The sequence below is a fragment of the Schistocerca nitens genome, unplaced genomic scaffold, assembly GCF_023898315.1.
Source record: "Schistocerca nitens isolate TAMUIC-IGC-003100 unplaced genomic scaffold, iqSchNite1.1 HiC_scaffold_168, whole genome shotgun sequence".
NCBI lineage: Eukaryota > Metazoa > Arthropoda > Insecta > Orthoptera > Acrididae > Schistocerca > Schistocerca nitens.
This window is the reverse complement of record NW_026045709.1, coordinates 338,834-365,711: the sequence shown is the minus strand read 5'-3', so window position 1 is coordinate 365,711 and position 26,878 is coordinate 338,834. Positions and strand designations below refer to the sequence as shown.

General features: G+C 56.6%; 5 non-coding genes and 4 pseudogenes across 5 annotated transcripts; all 9 read right to left on the bottom strand.

Annotated features, from left to right (window-relative positions):
• Window positions 1–2,505: 2,505 nt before the first annotated feature.
• LOC126219162 (U2 spliceosomal RNA) lies at window positions 2,506–2,693 on the bottom strand. Its single transcript, XR_007542638.1, has one exon. It is a non-coding gene; the product is annotated as a U2 spliceosomal RNA (small nuclear RNA).
• Window positions 2,694–2,770: 77 nt separating this feature from the next.
• On the bottom strand, window positions 2,771–2,946 carry LOC126219173 (U2 spliceosomal RNA; annotated as a pseudogene).
• A 570-nt stretch (window positions 2,947–3,516) lies between these two features.
• Window positions 3,517–3,709, bottom strand: LOC126219168 (U2 spliceosomal RNA). The gene has a single exon (XR_007542644.1). It is a non-coding gene; the product is annotated as a U2 spliceosomal RNA (small nuclear RNA).
• A 78-nt stretch (window positions 3,710–3,787) lies between these two features.
• LOC126219140 (U2 spliceosomal RNA) lies at window positions 3,788–3,980 on the bottom strand. Its single transcript, XR_007542618.1, has one exon. It is a non-coding gene; the product is annotated as a U2 spliceosomal RNA (small nuclear RNA).
• Window positions 3,981–4,735: 755 nt separating this feature from the next.
• LOC126219179 (U2 spliceosomal RNA) lies at window positions 4,736–4,924 on the bottom strand. Its single transcript, XR_007542647.1, has one exon. It is a non-coding gene; the product is annotated as a U2 spliceosomal RNA (small nuclear RNA).
• A 6,153-nt stretch (window positions 4,925–11,077) lies between these two features.
• On the bottom strand, window positions 11,078–11,265 carry LOC126219165 (U2 spliceosomal RNA). The gene has a single exon (XR_007542641.1). It is a non-coding gene; the product is annotated as a U2 spliceosomal RNA (small nuclear RNA).
• Window positions 11,266–11,343: 78 nt separating this feature from the next.
• Window positions 11,344–11,518, bottom strand: LOC126219169 (U2 spliceosomal RNA; annotated as a pseudogene).
• Window positions 11,519–12,090: 572 nt separating this feature from the next.
• On the bottom strand, window positions 12,091–12,266 carry LOC126219185 (U2 spliceosomal RNA; annotated as a pseudogene).
• Window positions 12,267–24,459: 12,193 nt separating this feature from the next.
• Window positions 24,460–24,678, bottom strand: LOC126219187 (U2 spliceosomal RNA; annotated as a pseudogene).
• Between the last annotated feature and the right edge of the window lie 2,200 nt (window positions 24,679–26,878).

Sequence of the window (26,878 nt, the reverse complement as noted above, 5' to 3'; positions counted from 1 at the left end):
CCCCGCCGGGCGTCAGGGTCGATGTTATACAGTGCCTCATAACCAACTAGGTCAGATAGAAAAGGGGCACAAACCTCCTGGAGAAATACCACATCAAACGCACCAAGGCGGAGAAAGTCCTTCAAAGAGCGAAGTTTGACCGGATTGGAGATGGAGTTAATATTGACCGTTAAAAGGGAGAGGGCTCCCGGCGGACGGTCAAAGGCAGGCATGGGAGAGCAACACAGAGGAAATAACGGCAGGTAGGGTCACGGCCGTAGGGAAGCAGGTGTGGAAACATCCACATCGGAACCCCGCTATATCACCCCGGATGTGAGAAAATAATACCAAGCAGCTCATGTGGGGAAAGCCCACTCAATCACGCATATCATCGCCCTCGTCGTCAGCCCAGTTCAGGCCTCCCCCATCGGCAGGATAGTCCGAGCCAGGCGGCGCAGACGGTTCGGACGCAGTAGGATGTGAAAGGGTACGAGTACGCTGCAGTGGCTGATCGCTACCCTGGTCATGTTTCCGTTTTGCAGGGATCGCTCCCCGATCTCGCGATGAACTGATAAGAGCCTCTAGTTGTCGAGCAGTTTGCCGCATACCGCCCGAGCGGTCAGCGGAAACAGAGCGGGAAACTGAGGAGGCCTGAGAGTCAGTCTCACTGCCGCTTTCAGGGGGACGGAAAACGTCCGCCGCCTCCGCCGATTGGTCTGGGTTCGCCTTCTTGCGTCGATGACGACGGCGGGGGGACTTAGCGTCATCTGCCGGGAGGGGCGGGGTAGGAATAACGACCTCCATCTGTTCTACAGCGACCACATCACTCACCATAGCGGGCACATCAGCCGCCGCCGGCGGTACCGCCTCAACGGGCGCCCGGTCCGGGACGGGTTCGTCAACCGGTGCACTGGGTGCCGGTTGCACTGCATCTGGCGGGGGTGACACGTCAGGCCGCTCAGCGGGACGGCGGGCACCACCCGCCACTACCTCGCTGAGGAGAGGCACAAGGTCGGTACCAGCAGCGCGTTCCCGCGGCAGTTGCACAGGGCGCCGGCGCGGGCAATCCACGCGGAGATGCTCCGTCGATTGACAAAGGGAGCAAGTCTGCGGTTGCCCAATATAGGTGACCTGGGCCCTGGTACTCGCAATATTTAAATACGACGGTACGTGCTGGCGGAGGTCCATGCGGACACTACGAACGCCGCTGTTGCCCTGGAAGCGGTAGGCACTGCCCCACCTCTCATTCGTGATGCTGAGCACCGTGCCATACCGCGACAAGACACGGCCGATGACTTCATTCGGACACTCAGGGGGTACGTTGAACACCCGCACAGTCCGTATGCCAAACCCAGACGGCACGATTGTCACTGTACCAACACTGCCATCGAAATAGCGGAACGGATGTTCGCCCGCTAGAGCCAGGCCATACTTTTCGTATTGCTCCTGGTTGACGAATTTCACAAATAACGAAAACAAGACGAAATCCAGTTGGAAGGTGTCAACATCATGTTCCGGTACACGTAGATCGCCAAAAATCCATTCTTGTATTTCAAACGCGGTCGGCCGTCTTGCGGCTCTGTCGAACACACACTGAATACTATTCGACCGATTGGTCATGTCACCGCAAAAATGTCAACGACGGAGAAATAAAGAACAAACGAAACCTCGATCGCTATACGCGAGAGGTGACCCAAACCCGCGACAGAGCCCAACAGAACGCTCCGCTCGCGGGGTGCTTCTTAGCCAAAAGGCCGAGAAGCGATAAGGAAAATCCGCAGTGGAAGGGCCTAAATGCTTGCAGCGTGTGCGCTCCACATGTGGGAGTGACACACGGTGGTACGGGCCGATATGGCAACAGGCGACCGTCGAAAACATCGCAAAAGCGAGTGCCGGAAGGAACGACATTTCACGAGAGCACTCATCAACAGCCCAGTACTAGCCTCCATGTCGAAGAGTAAACTGCGACTCCCATTTGAACGCCGCTAGCTGCCAGGGCAGCGGAGAAGCCGTGACGCCGCCCCACAGCAGCGCCAGGCCGGCGCGAGCTAGACCGTCGCGAGGCCGGCGCGAGCTACACCTAGCCGAGTGCTTACATCGTCCACCGCCAACTGCATATGTGTGTGTGTGTGTGTGTACACACGTATTCTGCGTGCGTGCGGCGGCGGCGGCGACGACGACGACGTTCGCGAGGAGCTAAGGTCATAACTCCAAAAAATTTATTTAAAATTATCTGTGGCCGGACCATAAGAGACGCCAACGAGGCATCCGAAGGCACTGTCCTGTGCCCCCATAAATTACCAGCCTAGTGTAATGCGGCTGCAAGAGCGGTCAAGCACACAGCAAAAAAAAAAAAAAAAAAAAAAGAAAAAAAAGTACTTAAGATAATCTAAATTAATTAAAACAATACGTGGTGTGTAAGCAGCTAACTACTGGGGACATCGACATCTACGACAAGTTTTGTCACCAGCTGAATATCTGATCACTGCAGAATATTAGCCCATTTCAGGCTATGTTTTAATTAATTTTAGGTGGGCCGATCCCGGCGGTACTGCAATGCCGGGCCAACCCGCGACAGAGGTGGAGCAAGCCCCTAGCACTCCGTCATGAGCCAAAAATGAGTTTAATATTCTGGTCCTGCGATGCAGGACGTATCAGATACTAAGCTGATAAGAACAGATACTACACTTTTTTTTTTTTTTTTTAAAGACAACTACGACAAGTTTTGCTATCAGCGGAATATTTGATCACTGCAGAATATTAACCCATTTCAAGCTGTGTTTTAATTAATTTTAGGTGGGCCGATCCCGGCGGTACTGCAATGCCGGGCCAACCCGCGACAGAGGTGGAGCAAGCCCCTAGCACTCCGTCATGAGCCAAAAATGAGTTTAATATTCTGGTCCTGCGATGCAGGACGTATCAGATATTAAGCTGATAAGAACAGATACTACACTTTTTTTTTGTTTTGTTTGTTTTTTTTTATTTATTTTTTTTGTTTCTTTTTTTTTCTTTATTTTTTTTCTTTTTTTTTTCTTTTTTTTTTTTTAATAATACATTATATAAGCGCCAGGCCGGCGCGAGCTAGACCGTCGCGAGGCCGGCGCGAGCTACACCTAGCCGAGTGCTTACATCGTCCACCGCCAACTGCATATGTGTGTGTGTGTGTGTACACACGTATTCTGCGTGCGTGCGGCGGCGGCGACGACGTTCGCGAGGAGCTAAGGTCATAACTCCAAAAAATTTATTTAAAATTATCTGTGGCCGGACCATAAGAGACGCCAACGAGGCATCCGAAGGCACTGTCCTGTGCCCCCATAAATTACCAGCCTAGTGTAATGCGGCTGCAAGAGCGGTCAAGCACACAGCAAAAAAAAAAGAAAAAAAAAGTACTTAAGATAATCTAAATTAATTAAAACAATACGTGGTGTGTAAGCAGCTAACTACTGGGGACATCGACATCTACGACAAGTTTTGTCACCAGCTGAATATCTGATCACTGCAGAATATTAACCCATTTCAGGCTATGTTTTAATTAATTTTAGGTGGGCCGATCCCGGCGGTACTGCAATGCCGGGCCAACCCGCGACAGAGGTGGAGCAAGCCCCTAGCACTCCGTCATGAGCCAAAAATGAGTTTAATATTCTGGTCCTGCGATGCAGGACGTATCAGATACTAAGCTGATAAGAACAGATACTACACTTTTTTTTTTTTTTTTTTTTTTTAAAGACAACTACGACAAGTTTTGCTATCAGCGGAATATCTGATCACTGCAGAATATTAACCCATTTCAAGCTGTGTTTTAATTAATTTTAGGTGGGCCGATCCCGGCGGTACTGCAATGCCGGGCCAACCCGCGACAGAGGTGGAGCAAGCCCCTAGCACTCCGTCATGAGCCAAAAATGAGTTTAATATTCTGGTCCTGCGATGCAGGACGTATCAGATACTAAGCTGATAAGAACAGATACTACACTTTGATCTTAGCCAAAAGGCCGAGAAGCGATAAGGAAAATCCGCAGTGGAAGGGCCTAAATGCTTGCAGCGTGTGCGCTCCACATGTGGGAGTGACACACGGTGGTACGGGCCGATATGGCAACAGGCGACCGTCGAAAACATCGCAAAAGCGAGTGCCGGAAGGAACGACATTTCACGAGAGCACTCATCAACAGCCCAGTACTAGCCTCCATGTCGAAGAGTAAACTGCGACTCCCATTTGAACGCCGCTAGCTGCCAGGGCAGCGGAGAAGCCGTGACGCCGCCCCACAGCAGCGCCAGGACGGCGCGAGCTAGACCGTCGCGAGGCCGGCGCAAGCTACACCTAGCCGAGTGCTTACATCGTCCACCGCCAACTGCATATGTGTGTGTGTGTGTGTGTACACACGTATTCTGCGTGCGTGCGGCGGCGGCGGCGGCGGCGGCGGCGACGACGTTCGCGAGGAGCTAAGGTCATAACTCCAAAAAAATTATTTAAAATTATTTGTGGCCGGACCATAAGAGACGCCATCGAGGCATCCGAAGGCACTGTCCTGTGCCCCCATAAATTACCAGCCTAGTGTAATGCGGCTGCAAGAGCGGTCAAGCACACAGCAAAAAAAAAAGAAAAAAAAAGTACTTAAGATAATCTAAATTAATTAAAACAATACGTGGTGTGTAAGCAGCTAACTACTGGGGACATCGACATCTACGACAAGTTTTGTCACCAGCTGAATATCTGATCACTGCAGAATATTAACCCATTTCAGGCTATGTTTTAATTAATTTTAGGTGGGCCGATCCCGGCGGTACTGCAATGCCGGGCCAACCCGCGACAGAGGTGGAGCAAGCCCCTAGCACTCCGTCATGAGCCAAAAATGAGTTTAATATTCTGGTCCTGCGATGCAGGACGTATCAGATACTAAGCTGATAAGAACAGATACTACACCTTTTTTTTTTTTTTTTACTACACTTTTTTTTTTTTTTTTCCTTGTCCTCTCCAAATTTGCCGCCATCCTCGTGTGTCAACGCAGCACGTTAAGCTGTGTGCTGGTAGTGGCAAGCCTTATTGCCAGAAAATGAAAATAAAAAAAACAGAGGCACACTCTGCTATGCCACATGGAACGTCGACACAATACTCAGAAACACACCTCACTCTGCAGGTGTGAAGCAATTGGTGGTTTTGAACTAAAAGAAATAAAGAAAGAAAGACATAAATGAAGGCAAAGTAAAACCAGGGACGGCAGGACACACAAATGAAACGGAACTGGCGAGATAATCCCATCGCCCATAGAAATAACGAAGGAAAATCCTCTAAGAACATTACTTGTTTTCCAATTTTTCCAGAATTACTCATAAATGTTTTCTCAATTCCCAGGGAACCAATTGTCAAATCAGTTGTATCACAGAATAGCCTACGCCAGTGATGCCCAGAAGGCCAATGCCAAATTTAGGGTATACTAGGTGCTGTAGTTAACCCTGAACACCTTTTGGTATCCATGAATCACGGCAACCTTCAAAAATCGAGCAAAGGTATTGGTGTATGTCCGTTCAGATTCCATCAGACGATGCTGGCTCCACAGGTAATCCATGAAGGTGACAGCATCGGTGAGGGAAAGGTCATAGATCGTGAAAATGGTGTGGCCCAAGAGCCACACCATTGCGTTACGTCGCGTCCGGGGGTTGGTTTGAAGATCAGGGGTAAGGAACCAGTCGATGGATACATTGTACGGTGTCGTCCCACCAATCAGCGCTAAGAGCCCACGGGCAAGGGCCCACACTTCCGTGACGAGGGGGCAGAGGAGACGGTGTTCTCTGGTATCGATGTCACCACACCGGCCGCAAGCAGCCGATGGCCGTAGACGGATGGCCGCCAGGCGATGATTGGTGGGAATCAAGTTGTTGACGACACGATACCAGAGCGCCGAAACTTCCGTGGGAAGGGCGGAGTTGTTGATATTAGCCCAAACATGGCGCCAAATGACGGATGGTCGTCTGCCCTCCAATTTATGCGGTGTGGGCTGGCCGCGAAGTGCATGGTAAAGGCGCCGCGATGTGCGCGCCTTGTCCGTGGCCACTGGGAGAACATAACTGCGGTGGAGATAATAGTCTTTTACCGTCGTCAGCCGGAACGGAATATGCGTCAAACACACCGGTGCACGCGCCGAGTGTGGACGATAACGGTCGAAGAGGACCGCTGTAGTCCCGCCTGGGTCGGCGTCGCGCAAAGTGGCAACACGGTGAATCAGCAGGGCCGCACATTTCCGGGAAAAGTCAATGAGGCCGAGGCCACCATCGACCTTCGGCAGCGTACAAGTCAGCGCATCAACCTTGAACAGCGCATGCCGCCACAAAAGCCAATATACCGCTTGTGATATGGCTCGGCCGATCTGTTTGGGTCGCGTAAGGAGTTGGGCGACATACCATGCCCGTGATAGGAGATAACCATTAATCAGCTGGACGCGTTGATGGAGGTCGAGTCGCCGATCAGCGTGGCTCACGCAAAGGTTTCGGATGCGTGTTAGAAGCCGCCGCCACGTGAGGGTTAACATACGCTGCGGACAGGCAGTCACCTCAAGACCCAAGATACGCTGTTCCCCCACAACGCGGTACCAGGGGCGTTCGACGGTCAACGAACGGGGCCCTAGCGGAAGCAGCACGGTCTTGTTGGGATTTAACTGAGCACCGGAGGCCCGTTCGTAGACGTCGAGGACGCGGCGAACGGAATCGATGTCCCTGGCGTTAGCAACAAACACACCAACGTCGTCGGCGTAGGCCGCACAGCGGAAGGTGACGCCTGGAAGAGCGACACCGTCGACCAACCGGCCAATGTCACGCAGCATGGGGTCTAGCGCTAAGGCAAACAGATACATCGACAAGGGACATCCCTGTCGAACCGACCGTCTGATAGGAATGGGGCGCGACCGGCAACCGTTCACCACGACAGTGGAATTCGCCCCATGCAAGAAGTTGCGGATGATGCGTATGAAGCGCTCCCCAAAACCCATCCGCGACATAACGGCCAGCAGGTAAGGGTGCGAGACTCTGTCAAAGGCACCGGCGAAGTCCAAGGAAAGAATGGCAGCTGAGGTGCGAGTGTCGGCGGTGAGGAGGACAACATCGCGGTACAGGGAAGCGGCGGTGAAGATGTTCCGACGCGAAACGCCACAGGATTGAGTGGGGCAAAGTACCTTAGTCATCGCCTGTTTGAGACGAGAGGCCACACATCGTGCCACCAACTTATAGTCAGTGTTAAGAACAGTGATAGGACGCAGGTCCTGAGCTCGACAGTGGCCAGTCACCTTTGGAATAAGGGCAATACGTCCAGTTAAAAATTCGGCGGGTAAGTCGCATCCAGCGAAAATCTCCTCGCACATTGTGCAGAAACGGTCGCCGAGCAGGTCCCAAAATTGTCGGTAGAACTCATAAGGGAGACCGTCGGGGCCAGGTGACTTGTGTCCCGGACAGGCACGGAGGACAGATGTGAGTTCAGCGAGTGTCAGTGGCTCGGTTAAAGAGCCGCGGTCATGACGATCCAAAGAAGTTGGCACCCCACTGATAAGTGCATGTTGGGCGGCGACGTCGACCTCAACATCCTGGAAGAGGTTGGTGAAATGGTCCGTCAGGTGTTGGAGGACTTCACGGTAGTCTGTGATACGCGTACCATCGTCTGCTTTAAGGCGCAGAATGGCGTTCTTCTTGGCACGAGTTCGTTCAGAGGCAAGGTGATAGATGGATGGCCTCTCGCCTTCAATCAGGTATTCAGTACGACACCGCACCACCATACCGTCGGCTTTCTCCCGAGAGAAGCAAAGGATTTTCGCTTTAATTTTGTTGAGGCGCATGCGGAGCTGATCATACCTGTCAGCAGGAAGAGTCAGGGCGTCAATGAGACACTGCTGATAGAAGGCTAACGTGCTACGTTTCCAGTGGGCGACGTCGCGACTATATTGTCGGAGAACACGTCGCAGCCGGGGTTTCGCACAGCGGAGCCACCAAACCACCGTGGTAGGGTACCGGGAAGTGTCCGTGAGACAGTCCTGCCATGTTTTCGTGACAAGAGCACGAAGTTCGGGCATTGGCAGATGAAGGGTATTCATCTTCCAAAAGGTGCCACGAGGAACCGGGGCTGGACCCGCGATACGCAAGGAACACGAGTACGCACAGTGGTCACTAAAGGCCACGGGTATGACTTGGACGGCACAAAGGGCGGGAGTCAAATCAGTCGAGACATAAACACGATCTATACGGCTGGCTCCAGTGGGATAGATGTGGGTAAATTGCGTGTAGGCGGGATGAAAGTGGCGCCACGTGTCAGTAAGGTCAGCCGCTCGAAGGAGTGAAGCGAGCGCTTCACACCGCATAGGCGTCGGGACCTGGTCAACTCCGGCTACCACACAGTTGAAGTCTCCGCCAAAGACAATAGGGCGACGAGCTGCTAAGAAAGGGGGGATATCAGACTGAAAAAGTGTCGTTCTGTCATGCCTGTGGTTAGCACCGGAAGGAGCATAGACATTTAGAAAAAGGACATCTTGAAGGATACATGCAAGGACACGACCGTTGGGGAGCGTGGTAACATGGGATGGAGTGAACTCTGATCGGTAGAGCAAAGCAGTACCCCGCCGGGCGTCAGGGTCGATGTTATACAGTGCCTCATAACCAACTAGGTCAGATAGAAAAGGGGCACAAACCTCCTGGAGAAATACCACATCAAACGCACCAAGGCGGAGAAAGTCCTTCAAAGAGCGAAGTTTGACCGGATTGGAGATGGAGTTAATATTGACCGTTAAAAGGGAGAGGGCTCCCGGCGGACGGTCAAAGGCAGGCATGGGAGAGCAACACAGAGGAAATAACGGCAGGTAGGGTCACGGCCGTAGGGAAGCAGGTGTGGAAACATCCACATCGGAACCCCGCTATATCACCCCGGATGTGAGAAAATAATACCAAGCAGCTCATGTGGGGAAAGCCCACTCAATCACGCATATCATCGCCCTCGTCGTCAGCCCAGTTCAGGCCTCCCCCATCGGCAGGATAGTCCGAGCCAGGCGGCGCAGACGGTTCGGACGCAGTAGGATGTGAAAGGGTACGAGTACGCTGCAGTGGCTGATCGCTACCCTGGTCATGTTTCCGTTTTGCAGGGATCGCTCCCCGATCTCGCGATGAACTGATAAGAGCCTCTAGTTGTCGAGCAGTTTGCCGCATACCGCCCGAGCGGTCAGCGGAAACAGAGCGGGAAACTGAGGAGGCCTGAGAGTCAGTCTCACTGCCGCTTTCAGGGGGACGGAAAACGTCCGCCGCCTCCGCCGATTGGTCTGGGTTCGCCTTCTTGCGTCGATGACGACGGCGGGGGGACTTAGCGTCATCTGCCGGGAGGGGCGGGGTAGGAATAACGACCTCCATCTGTTCTACAGCGACCACATCACTCACCATAGCGGGCACATCAGCCGCCGCCGGCGGTACCGCCTCAACGGGCGCCCGGTCCGGGACGGGTTCGTCAACCGGTGCACTGGGTGCCGGTTGCACTGCATCTGGCGGGGGTGACACGTCAGGCCGCTCAGCGGGACGGCGGGCACCACCCGCCACTACCTCGCTGAGGAGAGGCACAAGGTCGGTACCAGCAGCGCGTTCCCGCGGCAGTTGCACAGGGCGCCGGCGCGGGCAATCCACGCGGAGATGCTCTGTCGATTGACAAAGGGAGCAAGTCTGCGGTTGCCCAATATAGGTGACCTGGGCCCTGGTACTCGCAATATTTAAATACGACGGTACGTGCTGGCGGAGGTCCATGCGGACACTACGAACGCCGCTGTTGCCCTGGAAGCGGTAGGCACTGCCCCACCTCTCATTCGTGATGCTGAGCACCGTGCCATACCGCGACAAGACACGGCCGATGACTTCATTCGGACACTCAGGGGGTACGTTGAACACCCGCACAGTCCGTATGCCAAACCCAGACGGCACGATTGTCACTGTACCAACACTGCCATCGAAATAGCGGAACGGATGTTCGCCCGCTAGAGCCAGGCCATACTTTTCGTATTGCTCCTGGTTGACGAATTTCACAAATAACGAAAACAAGACGAAATCCAGTTGGAAGGTGTCAACATCATGTTCCGGTACACGTAGATCGCCAAAAATCCATTCTTGTATTTCAAACGCGGTCGGCCGTCTTGCGGCTCTGTCGAACACACACTGAATACTATTCGACCGATTGGTCATGTCACCGCAAAAATGTCAACGACGGAGAAATAAAGAACAAACGAAACCTCGATCGCTATACGCGAGAGGTGACCCAAACCCGCGACAGAGCCCAACAGAACGCTCCGCTCGCGGGGTGCTTCTTAGCCAAAAGGCCGAGAAGCGATAAGGAAAATCCGCAGTGGAAGGGCCTAAATGCTTGCAGCGTGTGCGCTCCACATGTGGGAGTGACACACGGTGGTACGGGCCGATATGGCAACAGGCGACCGTCGAAAACATCGCAAAAGCGAGTGCCGGAAGGAACGACATTTCACGAGAGCACTCATCAACAGCCCAGTACTAGCCTCCATGTCGAAGAGTAAACTGCGACTCCCATTTGAACGCCGCTAGCTGCCAGGGCAGCGGAGAAGCCGTGACGCCGCCCCACAGCAGCGCCAGGCCGGCGCGAGCTAGACCGTCGCGAGGCCGGCGCGAGCTACACCTAGCCGAGTGCTTACATCGTCCACCGCCAACTGCATATGTGTGTGTGTGTGTGTGTACACACGTATTCTGCGTGCGTGCGGCGGCGGCGGCGGCGACGACGACGACGACGTTCGCGAGGAGCTAAGGTCATAACTCCAAAAAATTTATTTAAAATTATCTGTGGCCGGACCATAAGAGACGCCAACGAGGCATCCGAAGGCACTGTCCTGTGCCCCCATAAATTACCAGCCTAGTGTAATGCGGCTGCAAGAGCGGTCAAGCACACAGCAAAAAAAAAAAAAAAAAAAAAAAGAAAAAAAAGTACTTAAGATAATCTAAATTAATTAAAACAATACGTGGTGTGTAAGCAGCTAACTACTGGGGACATCGACATCTACGACAAGTTTTGTCACCAGCTGAATATCTGATCACTGCAGAATATTAGCCCATTTCAGGCTATGTTTTAATTAATTTTAGGTGGGCCGATCCCGGCGGTACTGCAATGCCGGGCCAACCCGCGACAGAGGTGGAGCAAGCCCCTAGCACTCCGTCATGAGCCAAAAATGAGTTTAATATTCTGGTCCTGCGATGCAGGACGTATCAGATACTAAGCTGATAAGAACAGATACTACACTTTTTTTTTTTTTTTTTTAAAGACAACTACGACAAGTTTTGCTATCAGCGGAATATTTGATCACTGCAGAATATTAACCCATTTCAAGCTGTGTTTTAATTAATTTTAGGTGGGCCGATCCCGGCGGTACTGCAATGCCGGGCCAACCCGCGACAGAGGTGGAGCAAGCCCCTAGCACTCCGTCATGAGCCAAAAATGAGTTTAATATTCTGGTCCTGCGATGCAGGACGTATCAGATATTAAGCTGATAAGAACAGATACTACACTTTTTTTTGTTTTGTTTGTTTTTTTTTATTTATTTTTTTTTGTTTCTTTTTTTTTCTTTATTTTTTTTCTTTTTTTTTTTCTTTTTTTTTTTTTTAATAATACATTATATAAGCGCCAGGCCGGCGCGAGCTAGACCGTCGCGAGGCCGGCGCGAGCTACACCTAGCCGAGTGCTTACATCGTCCACCGCCAACTGCATATGTGTGTGTGTGTGTGTACACACGTATTCTGCGTGCGTGCGGCGGCGGCGACGACGTTCGCGAGGAGCTAAGGTCATAACTCCAAAAAAATTATTTAAAATTATTTGTGGCCGGACCATAAGAGACGCCATCGAGGCATCCGAAGGCACTGTCCTGTGCCCCCATAAATTACCAGCCTAGTGTAATGCGGCTGCAAGAGCGGTCAAGCACACAGCAAAAAAAAAAGAAAAAAAAGTACTTAAGATAATCTAAATTAATTAAAACAATACGTGGTGTGTAAGCAGCTAACTACTGGGGACATCGACATCTACGACAAGTTTTGTCACCAGCTGAATATCTGATCACTGCAGAATATTAACCCATTTCAGGCTATGTTTTAATTAATTTTAGGTGGGCCGATCCCGGCGGTACTGCAATGCCGGGCCAACCCGCGACAGAGGTGGAGCAAGCCCCTAGCACTCCGTCATGAGCCAAAAATTAGTTTAATATTCTGGTCCTGCGATGCAGGACGTATCAGATACTAAGCTGATAAGAACAGATTTTTTTAGTCATTGAGGTAATACTTAGGAAGGAAACTTAGGAGAGGTTATTCGGTAGGAATTGGACACAGCCACGAAGGTGTTGCTCGACGGTGCGCGCCATTCACCGGAGCGTCACACTTCGGGCGGACGTAACTACGAATTATCTCAGGAATATAAGATCTTGGTGTGACCCACAGAATTCGACTTACGCCTGTTTTTATGAGGAATGTTTCAGAAATTTTTTCTCTAAGCCTTACTTTCAATTTAGCATTGTTTACAGCTGCAGGGCGGTGTATTGTGCTGTTGCGAGGCCCGCCCGCCCCTCAGGGGGAAATCGAAATCCAATAAAGGAAAAAAAAGAAAAAAATTGAAATGGATATTTGCAAGTGTGAAGCTAAACAGAGTTGGTGTTCCAGGTGCCAGCCCAGCAGCAGCAGCAGCAGCAGCCACAGCAGCATTTCCCGGTCCCGGCCTGCAGCAGTGGTCCCGCAGCCAGCCAGCCAGCCAGCCAGCCAGCCAGCCAGCCCTCCGGTGGCAGCAGCAGTCCAGCCAGCAGCAGTCCAGGCAGCAGCAGCAGCAGCGGCAGCAGCGGCAGCAGCAGCAGCAGCAGCCGCCGCCGCCGCCGCCCCGTCCGCGGCAGCAGCGTTCCTGCCTCTCGCCGTCGCCGTCGCCGTCGCCGTCGCCGTCGCCGTCGCCGTCGCCGTCCGTCGTCCCCCAGTGTGTGTCCTGTCCTTTTAGTGCTGTGTTTTTTCTTTCTTCTCCTTGTCGTCATGTCCGCCCCCACCAACACCGTCACTACTACCACCACCGCCATCGTGTATACGTCCCCTTCCGCCGCCTCCACCACTATCACTTGGTGTGCCCAGTCCCACCCCCCTCCTTCCATCCCTCCCCTCCTCTCTATCCCTTCGCATTCGCTCTTTGTCGCCCCCTCTCCCACTTCTTCCTCTCGTTCTGATCCTTTCCCCCCACTCCCCCAGCCTGTCACTGCAGCTCCGGCTAGGGTGGTGGCCCGTCGGGCCACTGCCCACGCCCAGCTCTCCCCGTCGCCATCGCCATCACCGCCGCCACCACCACCACCACCACCACCACCGTCATCATCGTCGCCGTCATCATCACTGACACCTTCGCCTGCACCGTCACACTCACTATCTCCGGCGCCGACTGCTGCGTCCGTGCCGGGACCTGTCTCTTCCCACCACCTCCCCATCTTTCCCGTCCCTCTTATCACCACCCGCCCATCTGCCGCTGTCAAACGCCCTAGTGGCGCCCCCACTTCCTCTGCCCCTAAAAAGGCTCCACCCCGCCCCCCATCCCCACCCCAAAATGCCATGGACGTCTCCCCACCAGGCCCCGCTCCCTCCTCCTCCTCCTCCTCCTCCTCCTCCCCACCCGGTCTCTACAAATATCTCCTGTCCCGTCCCGATCCTTCCTTCCTCGAGGCCCGGAATCTCTCCCTCCTCCTCCGCCAACATTTCCCTGGCGCCCCCATCTCTCTCCTTACTCCCAGACGGGATTCTGTTCTTATCTCCTCCCCCAGCCCAACCCTCCATACTGACATCCTCTCTCGCCTCCCCATCACCCGTTTTGGTCCTAACGCCTCCCTCACCCCTGCTCCCTCCCCATCTCCTACCCGCCAACCCCAACCCCCGCGTCGCCCGCCGACCCTCACCGCCGTGATCACTCGGCTTAGTCCGTCGATCACGGAGGAGGAGGTGTTGGCGGAGCTGAAGGCCCATCCCACCCTGGAGGTGCGGGCAGTCCGCCGCATTTTTAACGCGACCGGCCCCACCCGCCTTATGCGGGTTTTCTCTGAGGACGCCCCCTCCATTGACCGTCTCCTGAAGGAGGGTGCCCTCCTCTTCAATCAGCGGTACAAGGTCGACCCCTCCCGTTCCCCCCCTCAATCCCTGCGCTGCCAGAGATGTCTGCGCTACAATGCACATCCAACAGCAGAGTGCCGCGAGGCCCCCACCTGCCCGCATTGTCGACAAGCGCACTTCCTCCGGCAGTGCCCCAACCTCCAATCCCCTCCCTCCTGTAATACCTGCAGCCTCCCCCACCCTACCTGCTCCCAAAAGTGTAAAGCCCGACCCCCTCCCACCACCCCTGAACTCACCGTACCTGTCCGTCCCCTGGACGCCCCCACCCCTCCTGGCAATTCCCTTCGTCACCCCCCACTGCTGAGGACATCATCAGGTTCCTCACCATTGTCCTGCAAAACGTCCATCCCTTTCAGCGCCCCCACACCCTCCAACAGATCTCCCTCGCCGCCCGTTCCATATTCCACCTTAAAATGTACGCCACCTATTCCAATAACCAGGCCCATTTCACCTTCTCCCGCCTTGACACCCTCGTCTAAATCCTTATCATGGCGCGACAGCATTGTATCCTTTTCAACAATATCCGCTCCCTTCCCGCCAACAAGAACCTCTTCCTGCACACCCTTGCTACCCACCGTGTGGATGCCTTCCTCCTCAATGAAACCTTCCTCCAACCCCACCACTCCATCCACACCTCCCCCTATCTCCTCCACCGCTCCGATAATCCCCTCCCAGTTGCGCGTGGCGGAGTTGCCATTGGCCACCACCGCCAGATCCCCGTTCGGCTCCAACCTCTCCTTCCCGACCCCACCGAACACCTGATCCTTAGTCTCTTCCTCCCTGGCCTTACCATTACCTGTGCCACCATCTATGTCCGCCCCAACGCCCCTCTTCCTTTCGACTTCCTCTCCCACATCGACCATACCTTCTCCTCCTATGTGATCGCCGCCGACCTCAACATGCATAGTCGCTCCGCTGCCCAGTTACGGCGGTGGCATCGGTTCCTCTCCTCCCTTCAAGGCGACCTCATCCCCATCCCCCAGCACACCCGTCCCGAATCCAACTCCACTCCCGATGTTATTCTCTCCTCCCCCAACCTCCTTGGTCGCTTTACGGTGGATGTCCTGGAGCCTATTGGTAGCGACCATCTCCCTGTCCTCCTCACCGTATCAGACGGTCGTCGCCCCCGCCCCGACCCTCGTCATGACCCTCCCCCTAAGTACATCCATGACTATTCCCGTGCCAACTGGAATGCCTACCGGGATACCCTCTCCACTCAGGTCGATAGCCACCCTCTCGCCTACCGCCGTCCCGATGATGTCTCCCATGCCGCCTCCTTTCTCCAGCAGACCTTGTCTGAGGCCGTGGAGGCCCACGTCCCTACTGTTGCCATCCACCCCCACCGTCCTACCTTGCCACCACAGGCCGTCCTCCTCCTCCGTGAATCCCGTCGTCTCTACCGTGCCTTCCTCCGCACGCGTGACCCGGACACCCTACGACGCCACCGGCAACTACAGCGACACATTCGAAATTTGCTCGCGGCTAAGAAACGCCGGGACTGGCGACAGACATGCACCCGTATAAATGCTACCCTCCCTATAAACTCGTCCAAGTTCTGGACCGCCTTCCGTCGCCTTACCGGAACTAAGCCCTCCCCCTACTATCCTCTTCTCCACGATGATCACCCCTTCCCTGACGCCCTTAGTAAGGCCAATCACTTTGCCTCCTACCTGTCCGATGTGTTTTCCATCCCTGATGATCCCCAGTTCGATTACTCCCTCTTCCCAGATATCCGCGATCGAACTGACACCTCTGTCCGTCCCCTCGCTCCTGGTTTCCAGTACTTGGACAACATTCCACACACGGAACTTAATGCCCCCATCACTACACAGGATCTCATCACTACACTCCGCACCAAACGCAACACCGCTCCTGGTCACGATCGTGTCACCTACCGTCACCTTCGTGAAGCTCCTGTCTCTTTTCTCTCCACCCTGGCCAGGCTCTACAACGTAGTCCTGTCCACCGGTTACTACCCCGACCTGTGGAAAACCTCCCATATCCTCATGTTCCTCAAACCTGGCAAACCGCCGTCCGCCGTCTCCTCCTACCGTCCCATCAGCCTTACCTCGGTCTTCAGCAAGGTCCTGGAATCCATCCTCACCCGCCGCATCCACCAGCATCTCCGCCAGCACCGCCTCCTCCCCGTTACCCAGTGTGGCTTTCGGCCGTCCTTCTCTTCCGGCGATCTTCTCCTTCACCTCACTCATCTACTTTCCGAACAGCTCAATTCCCGTCGCTCCGCAATCTTCCTCTCTCTTGACCTCGAACGCGCATATGACCGCGTATGGCATTCCGGTCTCCTCTTCAAGCTCCAAACCTTCGCCCTTCCCATTAACTACGTTCGTCTGATCGGTTCCTTTCTCTCCCGCCGTCCTTCCCATGTCACCATCCATAACACCGATTCCTACACCTTTTTCCCCTCCGCCGGTGTGCCCCAAGGCTCCGTCCTCTCCCCCCTTCTGTACTTGTTGTACACGGCGGACATGCCGCCGCCGTCACCCCCCGTCCACCTTCTCCAGTTTGCCGATGACACCGCCTTCCTTGCCCTTGCCCCCACCCTGCAACGCTCCCAACACCTTCTCCAATCCCATCTTGACCGGTTCACCGCTTGGTGCAACCAGTGGTTGCTCAAGGTCAATCCTTCCAAAACCCAGGCGATCATTGTAGGCAAAACCACCCCTTCCTTCCGCCTCCTTGATTTCTATCTCACCGTTTATGGCCGTCCCATCGCTCTCACCCCCACCCTTAAGTACCTTGGCGTCACCCTCGACCGTCGCCTCTCCTGGACTCCCCATCTCCAGACAATCCAAGCCAAGGCACGTTCCCGACTCCGTCTCCTCAAGCTCCTTTCCGGCCGTACGTGGGGTCTGGACCCCTCCACCATCCTCCACACCTATAATTCCCTCATCCGCCCTATCCTCTGTTACGCCCATCCAGCCTGGATCTCCGCCCCCCCTTCCTTTTATAAATCCCTCCAAATCCTTGAACGCCATGCTCTCCGCCTTGCCTATCGCATCCGTCTCCCCTCCCCCACGCGGATCCTGTATGATCTTATTCCCTTCCCCCACCTCCTCCTCTTCCTCGAAAGGATACGAATCCTATATACCTCCCGTAAACTCGATCCTCCTCACCCGCTCGTCTCCCCGATCCTCTCCCACCCCCGCCCGCTGCCGTGCCTGTACTCCCATGTCCCACCCGGTCTCCATCTCTCCACCCTCCTTACCCTCTCCCAAGGTGGCTTCCGCCAGCTCCCCCTCCCTGATGATGTCCTCCTCCCCTCCATCTACCCCTCCTATCAACTTTGATCCCCCCCCACCTCCTGTGTCCTATCCTTTATGCACCCTCCCTCCCTCCTATCCCCTCCCTTCTCTTTCCTTTCCCTCCTCCCTCCTCCCCTCTCCCCCGGGCTTCCCCTCCCCCTTCCTCCCTCTCTCCTTTGCCCATGGCATCTCTGCTCTCCGCTCTCGCTCTCCCACTCCCCTTCCTCCTCCTCCTCTCTTGGCATGTCCCCGGACTCGCACACGCATAGTGAACATTCGCGCGCCGGAGATCATCGCCTTCTGTGTCTCGCGTGTGTGCCGCCGTTTAGTGTTTTTGGTGTCCGCCGTCCCACTACTACGTTCACTTGTGCCGTCGGATTCATCAGTGTTCTGTGCGCCGTGCCAACGTGTTTTCAGTGTTGTTATCGTCACGTGTGAACGACTCCGTGTCTCTGTGACCTCTCTCTTTTGCCCGTCACTTTGTTTCATTGTCTTTCTCCGTTTTTTACTTTTGTAAACCGCTATGGCTGAAGAGCGGCGTAGTGTGCCGCTGCCAGCCTACTTGCTTTGTACAGGTATTAAAATAACAATAAAGTAAAAAAAAAAAAAACCACAGAATTGTTCTGGCCAAGATGGAGTGTGTCATACGCTTGTGTTCAACCCCGGTGGAAATCCAGACGTAAATGGCCCGGGGAAAAATAGGAAAGCGAGCGGAGTGAAGGATCATATGGCTGGGAACATATGTCACTACCACTGTGCCGCCGGTGTCAACAGCAGAGGCTGGACACACACGAGACCGGTCTGCATCTGCCGCGCTCCAGATCGCCAACCTCGATCGAGCAGGGGGAAGATGGGGCCTGAGCATCTCGCAACCCTCGTCAAAATCGGGAGAAAATGAGGGAGAAGTATTCAATGCAGGGCGAGTCCGGCAGTAGCACCAGCAGTTGCTGCCCTCACAGCAAGGCTGGCCACGTTCCGGAGCCGCCACTGCAGCTTCGTCATAATCGGGCATTGGGAGACCAATGACTAAAGAAATACATGGCGTATCTAGTGTTTTGTATCCGACCTTACCAGCATTAAGCTGATAAGAACAGATTTTTATTTTCCGAGATAATTCTTAGTTACAATCTTACGAAGTATAAATTTAAGAAAAGAATATCCATGACTCTATACAATACGAGTTTTACAGGTTTATTAAGTTTAGATAAATTTAAGAAAAAACGGTACTAACCGTACTTAAGTATTTTATCACTATTCTAGTTCGTGGGTTAAGCCCACTACTTAAATATCATGAGGCCGCGTTAGGCGCGGATACTTAAGTATATTACCTTAAGATTAATCCCGCGGTAGGCGCGGCCTTACTTATGTCAGATCAGGGGTAGTTTGGACCTAATTTAGGAGCTATTTTATGTTTATTTGATTCATCTCCATGCCCTGACAGCGCACTGCACATGCACGGCTGCCAGCGGCTGGTGCGCCACGCACGCAGGCGGGTCACACTCAGCCGGACTTCTCCCCTCTGTCCGCCTTGCGGCGGACGTCACTGGGGTGTCGTGGCAGGAGGGTGTTGCTTCCCACGCTGGCTGGAGACTGCCGGGCAGTAGGCACACGTACGGCGCCGCCCAGCACCGCGCCACCCGAGGTGGGGGCCATATTCGGCGGCCACCACGGAGGGAGGGGCACCAGGCAGCACCGCACGCACCGCTACTGACTCGGCACTGCTGCAGTGCGGCGCGAAGATGGTGTAACGCCGCAGGTCCCGCGTCGTGAAGGAGAATCTCGACACCGACGACACGAAGGCACCGACCTCGAAGTTCTCCGACGACTGCAGTCTCGAGGGTCTCGCAGCCTGACGTCAGAGCATGCCACAGTCTAGTGGGACACATACTGGCGGTGGCCAGTGATGTGTTCAACGTAGATGTCGCGGGACCACTTGATGGTGTCGGACACCATCAATCGCCGCATCAGTTGGCAGTAGCGGCTGGCGATGCCTAGGTGCCGAAGCACCGCATCGTTCTGGCGGTCCCACGCCCCCAGACTGCCGACAACCAGGGCGTCGACAGTGACGGAATAGCCGCGAGCGACTAATCCGCGCGCAACGTCGGCGTACTTTATCCTCTTCAGTTGCCGAGCGTTGTCGAGCGCAATCCGCCTATTCTCGAAGGGGATTGTCACATCGACGATGGTCACAGTCTTCGCGGCCTCGTCAGTTATTACGAGGTCCGGACGCAGCCCACTGCTGTCCCCTATGACGGCTTGGTTGATCCTGATGTCAGGAACAGCAGTGTTTCCTCTCCTTGGCCGCCCAGCGACTGCTGTCGCGAGGCGGTTGAGGACCGCGTTGTGGCGATACTGCAGGGCTGCTGAGTGCACCATACACGCGTTGATTACGTGCGGGAGCGTCTCATTGTTGTGGCCACAGCGTCGGCAGGCTTTGTTGGTATTTGCCCGCCCATCAAAGCGGCGACATCCGTTCAGAGGCACGACTCCGAGCCTGGCGCGATGAATGAAGCGCCAGTCTGCGAAGCGAGTGTATTTGCCTCCCGCTATGAAGTGGTTGGACGCTGTGGACTCCCTGGTGCACTCGAACACCTTCCCCTGGTCCGGTTTTCTGAGTAGGATGTGGCGCAGGCGCTGCCTCAGACACTCGCGGAGCGTCCGCGAGAGAAGACGTTTGGCGCCCCCTCCCACCCGGACATGCTCGACGCCAGTGTTGACGGTGCGTCCCACGCTGTCATCTTTGTGTTGCGGTCCATCGCCGCCATCTTCGAGGTGTCGTGTAGGCCCAGGCGCCGTCCTCTCCGTGGCCGGCTGCGTCACCCCTCCGATGCCGTCGTGTTCCGCGTCGTCAGCGATGGCGGGTCGGCCGCCGACCTCCACCTGCAACTCAGACAACAGTTCACTCCAGCGCCAGGTGACGCCACGAGGCGCTAGGCGCCTTGTGGCGTTCCTGACGCGTGTCCACAGTGACTGGATGTCACCTCCGTCACGTGCGAGGTCGCCCTCAGTGCTGCCGCTAAGGTAGGTGGCCAAGTCGGATCGACTCGGCTCCCTCCCCAGTCGGCGGCGCACGGCCGTGGATAGAGTGGCCCAGGCGATGTCGCGGACGGTGGCGTCGTCGCAGTGCAGCATGCGGAAGCCGTGGACGATGGTGGAGATGTCCGCAGCGTCCGCGAGCGGCGTCAGGCCGCATCCTCCCTCTCCCAGCGCGAGGTACAGCTGTTCAGTGGACGCACGCTGTGGAAGGAAGAGCCATGATTTGACAGCCGCTTTCACTGCCTTGTCGAGCGCAGATAGCGGCCCCTTGCGTACCGCTCCGCCCCGCATGACAAAGTCAAGCCTAGGGAGGAGGAAGACACGCACAGCGTCAATCTTCTGCCAAGGAGCCAGCAGGGAAGCGTCCAGGTGCTGCAAGTCACGTCGAATTGCCGCGATCGCATCCGTTGGCGTCTGCGTGACTTTGTACCCGGTGGGAACGCCAAGATGGAGGTAGGCGTCACCCGCACCGAGCACGGCTGGTTCTCCCCCTTGCAGGGTGAATACCGAGCCTAGTGTCTGCCGACGGCGGATGTGAAGCGTGGCACACTTCGACGGCTTGAAGGTAAGCCCGGCCCACGTCGCCGCCTCACCCACAACATTGAGGAGCGTCTGCATCGCCTCTGAGTCCCGCGCCAGAAGCACGATATCGTCCGCATACGCCAGTGCACTCACACTGACGCCGCAAAGCGGAATACCACACTCATTTCTGAGCGAGGATGCGGCGCGAAGTACCGGCTCGAGCGCGAGATTAAAGACGATGGGCGACAGTGGACAGCCCTGCTTGACCCCCGCCTGGATCTCAATCTCCTCCGTTAGTCCGTCAGATGTACGGACGCGAGTGGAGCAACCATCGTACATGTCGGCAATTAGATGGTGCAATTGCTCTGGCAGTCCCATCCTGCTCAGTACTCCAAGGAGGTGAGCGTGAGGCACTGAGCCAAAAGCATTCGCCAGATCAAGCCAAGCAAAGCATGCTTGGCCTCCCCTGCGCCTTGCATCATCAATTGCCGTCTGCACAATGAAGTTGTGCTCATAGCAGCCTTCAAACGTGCGGAAGCCCTTGTGTTCTGGGGAGAGCAGGTTCAAACGCTCTGCCCAGAGTGAAGTGCGGTCCGCAACGATTGCAGCAAAGAGCTTAGAGATGGTAGAGCTCAATGCTAGAGGCCGCCAGTTTGTCACGTCCGAGACGTCCCCTTTCTTGTGGATGAGGACGGTAGTGGATATTTTCCACTGCACCGGAGTCTTCCGCTCATTCCAGCAGCGCGAGAAGATCCTAGCTAGCACATGGCAGCCAGGATCCTCACGTCGCAAGTCCGAGTAGGTGACTCCGTCTGCCCCAGGAGCAGTGTTGCTCGCCTTCTGGAGCCGCTGTTGCACCTCTGAAGGGGTGATCGGCAGCAGGACCTCCTCGCTGACATCAGGAGGCGTGGTGGCGGCAAAGTCCGGGACAGCAGTTGGTGGATCTGAAACAGAGAATTCAGATTTAGAATATACCTCCTTAAAGTGCTCCGTGAGCACGTTGCCATCGATTTGGCAGTACGGCGACGTCTCGCCAAGGACGCGCTGCATCGCCTTGCGTCGGTCCGCGCGGTACAGCTTCTGAATCTCAGACGCTGCACTCGCGTCGTACCGACGCTCGGCGGCCGCCGCACGCCGTGCGCCACGTCCACCGCGCTGCCCACCGCGACCGCGTGTAGGGGCAGGGGGAGGGGGATTGGCAGCAGCGTCGGCGTGGCCCTGGCCGCGGTGCGCTGCTGCTGGTGGCCCATCCTGTCGATCTCCGGCTGCCTGGCGTTGTGGCTTCGTCTCGGCGATCTCGGAGATGAAGTCCTCGACGACCGCGACGAATGCGTCCCACTGCTGGTCGTGGACGCCGTCCAGGGCCGCCAGCCAGCGCCGCTGCCTCTCCGTTAGCCGGGCGTCGGCCGGGGGAGGGGGGGGCGGAGCTGCCTCTGTTGCGCCCTGTTCGGAGGGTACAGGAGGGCCTGTCAGGTTAGGTGGAGGACGGGAGTTTTGCGGCGGGAGGTTGGGACTGGGACAGTCGTTACGACGTCGGCGTCTCCTCTTCTTGCTGCCATGTCTCGGAGACGCAGCTGCAGTCCCTCCGCTCACGTCGCGCCGCTCCGTCGTCTGCGTCGGTGGTGGTGCCGCGCTGCCATCTGGCGTGGACCGCGCAGTGCTGCTTTCAGTTGCCGCGCCGTTAACAGGTGGCGCAGCGGTAGCTGCAGGGGCCGGTGTAGCTCGCGCCGGCCTGGCGCTCGGGTCGGGCGCACCGCGGCTGGTGTTCGCCGCGCCGCCAGCAGATGGCCCGGCGGTCGCCAGCGGCCCGCCGCCGGCGCAAGAAACACGAGGTGTAGCTCGCGCCGGCCGACCGGACGCGCCGGCTCGCCCCGGGCCGCTGTTACGCGGACTGGGTGCCCGACGGTCGCTACCAGATGGCGCAGTGGTCGCAGAGGTGGTCGGCGTAGCCTGCGCCGGTCGGGCGTCTCCAGGTGTAGCTCGCGCCGGTCTGGCGCTCGGGCCCGGCGCACCGCGGCTGCTGTTCGCCGCGCCGCCAGCAGATGGCCCAGCGGTCGCCCGCGCCCGGCCGCCGGCGCGAGAAACACGTGGTGTAGCTCGCGCCGGCCTGGCGCTCGGGCCCAGCGCACCGCGGCTGTTGTTCGCCGCGCCGCCAACAGATGGCCCAGCGGTCGCCCGCGCCCGGCCGCCGGCGCGAGATACACCAGGTGTAGCTCGCGCCGGCCGCCCAGACGCGTTGGCTCGCGCAGGGCCGCTGTTACGCGGACTGGGCGGTATGATGCGCCGTCGGTCAGGAGGTGGCGGTCTGCGGCCTGTAGCACGGCGTTTGTCCCTCCGGGGGGTGACTACGTGCCACTCATCATCTGCAACAAGAGCTGTTTTGTTAGTAACACTCCCTGCCTGAGCGGAAACGGAGTGACGGGCGTCACTCGACGTGGCCGCCGGCAGGGCAGAGGAAACGCGGCGCGTGTACGTCTGCGACCGCACAAGCACCACACCGTCCGGTACATCCGTCGGGCTCGCGGCCTTTGGTGCGTCAAACAGCGGCGCGGCTGCGCCGTGAGTAACAACACCACCGGTCGCGGCGAGCGAGGCAGCCTGCCTGCCACTGTCCACCCGCATCGCAGAGCCACCTGTTGGCGGCGTAGCCAATGCGGGCGGCAGTCCCAGGCCGGTACCCGCGCTCCCGACAGATGGCGGGCGGGAGGCGCCTGCGGCAGCCGCACGACGTGGCCAGCGTACGCCACTGGGTGCAATGGCCGGCGCGGGCAGCGGCGAGCCGCGGCCTTTGCCAGACACTGCGCCTCTGGCCGGAGCGACGCGTTCGGCGGCAGGCGTCGGCAGCGTGCTGCCTTCACCTCCCGAACTTGCGCTCGGCACTCGTGGCGACGCGGTTGACGTCGCGGAGCGTATCAGCAGGGGGATGCCAGACCACCTCGGCGTGCGCACACACAGTACGCACGACGCGGGGGTAGCAACCACCGCCGTCCTGGGTGTCACCGACGCCTGCACACTCACACAGGGTGAGGGCAAGGCAGCCTGTGAACCCACCACGCTGCTGCGGGTCAGGACCGCCGCGTATGTTAAACCTAAGTCCAGCCGGTCTGTCCTACTAGCTTCGGGGACCGGACTGGGCTGTGGCCATAGCCCCTCTCTATTATCTAAGGCTAGGCGGCCTATGGTACTAGCTTCCCGAGCCGCTTTCGCCTGTGGCTTTCGCCCAGCACTAACTAAGGACGAAGGGCCTGTCCTAGTAGCTTCGGGGGCCCTTGCCTGTGACCTCCCGCCGGCCGACCTCTCTGGGTGCCCCAGAGAGTCAGACGCGGCATCGTGTCCCATACTCACACTCCCCCGACTGGCAGCGCCGGGGGTGGCGGACTCTGCATTGCAGGACCGCTGATGCGTCCGCAGCTTCTTCAGCTGCGGGTCGCGTCGGCCGCAAAACGCGCACTCGAAAACGGGGACCGTTTCCGGGTCGTGCAGCCTCCTGTAGTGGCGAAGAAGGGCCGAGTGGTCCTTGTACTCGCCAAAAGTTGGTCTCCCAGCAGCCTTGGTGACGAAACAGATCCGGCAGCGGAAGACGTCCGCCGGCAGCGTCACCACAAGCTCCATTGTTCAGGTCGCGGACCTGAAACAAGAGAATAAGCGCGACCGCTTCCCGGTGCAGAAATCAGCCCATATTAGCTTGTATTAAGCTGATAAGAACAGATACTACACTTTGATCTTAGCCAAAAGGCCGAGAAGCGATAAGGAAAATCCTTTTTTTTTTTTACTTTGTTGTCATTTTAAAGCCTATACAATAGGCAGGCTGGCAGCAGCACACTACGCTGCTCTTCAGCCAAAGAAGACATAAGCATAAAAAACAGGAGAAAAACATAAAAGTCACAAAATGGTGGGCGATAAAACAGGAGACACAGAGAGACAAACACGGAGCCGTTCACACTCGACGATAAACCACACTGCAAACTGTTGAGACGACGCACAAACACTGAAGAAGACGATGGCACTGGTGAACAATGGAGTGTGACGGTGAACACTGAACACTAAACACGACGGCACACACAAGACACTGATGGCGGCGATCTCCGGCGCGCGAAAGTCCACGTAGCGTGTGCGAGTCCGGGGACCTGCCAAGAGGGGAACGGGGGTGAGGTGGGGGAGAGGGGAGAAAAGGATGCCAATGGCGGAGGAGACGGGGGCAGGAGGGAGCGGGACAGGGGAGGGGAGGCCCGGGGGAGGAGGGGAGAGAAAAGGAGGGGGGAGGGAAAAAGGGAGAGAAGGGAGGGAGGGTGCCCTGAGGAGCATGCACAGGAGGAGGGTGGGAGGATCAAAGTTGGTAGGAGGGGTAGATGGAGGGGAGGAGGGCATCATCAGGGAGGGGGAGCTGGCGGAAGCCACCTTGGGAGAGGGTAAGGAGGGTGGAGAGATGGAGACCGGGTGGGACATGGGAGTACAGGCGCGGCAGCGGGCGGGGGTGGGAGAGGATCGGGGAGACGAGCGGGTGAGGAGGATCGAGTTTACGGGAGGTGTAGAGGATGCGTATTCGTTCGAGGAAGAGGAGGAGGTGGGGGAAGGGGATAAGATCATACAGGATCCGCGTGGGGGAGGGGAGACGGATGCGATAGGCAAGGCGGAGAGCATGGCGTTCAAGGATTTGGAGGGATTTATAAAAGGAAGGGGGGGCGGAGATCCAGGCGGGATGGGCGTAACAGAGGATAGGGCGGATGAGGGACTTATAGGTGTGGAGGATGGTTGAGGGGTCCAGACCCCACGTACGGCCGGAAAGGAGCTTGAGGAGACGGAGTCGGGAACGTGCCTTGGCTTGGATTGTCTGGAGATGGGGAGTCCAGGAGAGGCGACGGTCGAGGGTGACGCCAAGATACTTAAGGGTGGGGGTGAGAGCGATGGGACGGCCATAAACGGTGAGATAGAAATCAAGGAGGCGTAAGGAAGGGGTGGTTTTGCCTACAATGATCGCCTGGGTTTTGGAAGGATTGACCGTGAGCAACCACTGGTTGCACCAAGCGGTGAACCGGTCAAGATGGGATTGGAGAAGGTGTTGGGAGCGTTGCAGGGTGGGGGCAAGGGCAAGGAAGGCGGTGTCATCGGCAAACTGGAGAAGGTGGACGGGGGGTGACGGCGGCGGCATGTCCGCCGTGTACAACAAGTACAGAAGGGGGGAGAGGACGGAGCCTTGGGGCACACCGGCGGAGGGGAAAAAGGTGTAGGAATCGGCGTTATGGATGGTGACATGGGAAGGACGGCGGGAGAGAAAGGAACCGATCAGACGAACGTAGTTAATGGGAAGGGCGAAGGTTTGGAGCTTGAAGAGGAGACCGGAATGCCATACGCGGTCATATGCACGTTCGGGGTCAAGAGAGAGGAAGATTGCGGAGCGACGGGAATTGAGCTGTTCGGAAAGGAGATGAGTGAGGTGAAGGAGAAGATCGTCGGAAGAGAAGGACGGCCGAAAGCCACACTGGGTAACGGGGAGGAGGCGGTGCTGGCGGAGATGCTGGTGGATGCGGCGGGTGAGGATAGATTCCAGGACCTTGCTGAAGACCGAGGTAAGGCTGATGGGACGGTAGGAGGAGACGGCGGACGGCGGTTTGCCAGGTTTGAGGAACATGAGGATACGAGAGGTTTTCCACAGGTCGGGGTAGTAACCAGTGGACAGGACTACATTGTAGAGCCTGGCCCGGGTGGAGAGGAAAGAGACAGGAGCTTCACGAAGGTGACGGTAGGTGACACTATCGTGACCAGGAGCGGTGTTGCGTTTGGTGCGGAGTGTAGTAATGAGATCCTGTGTAGTGATGGGGGCATTAAGTTCCGTGTGTGGAATGTTGTCCAAGTACTGGAAACCAGGAGCGAGGGGAGGGACAGAGGTGTCAGTTCGATCGCGGATATCTGGGAAGAGGGAGTAATCGAACCGGGGATCATCAGGGATG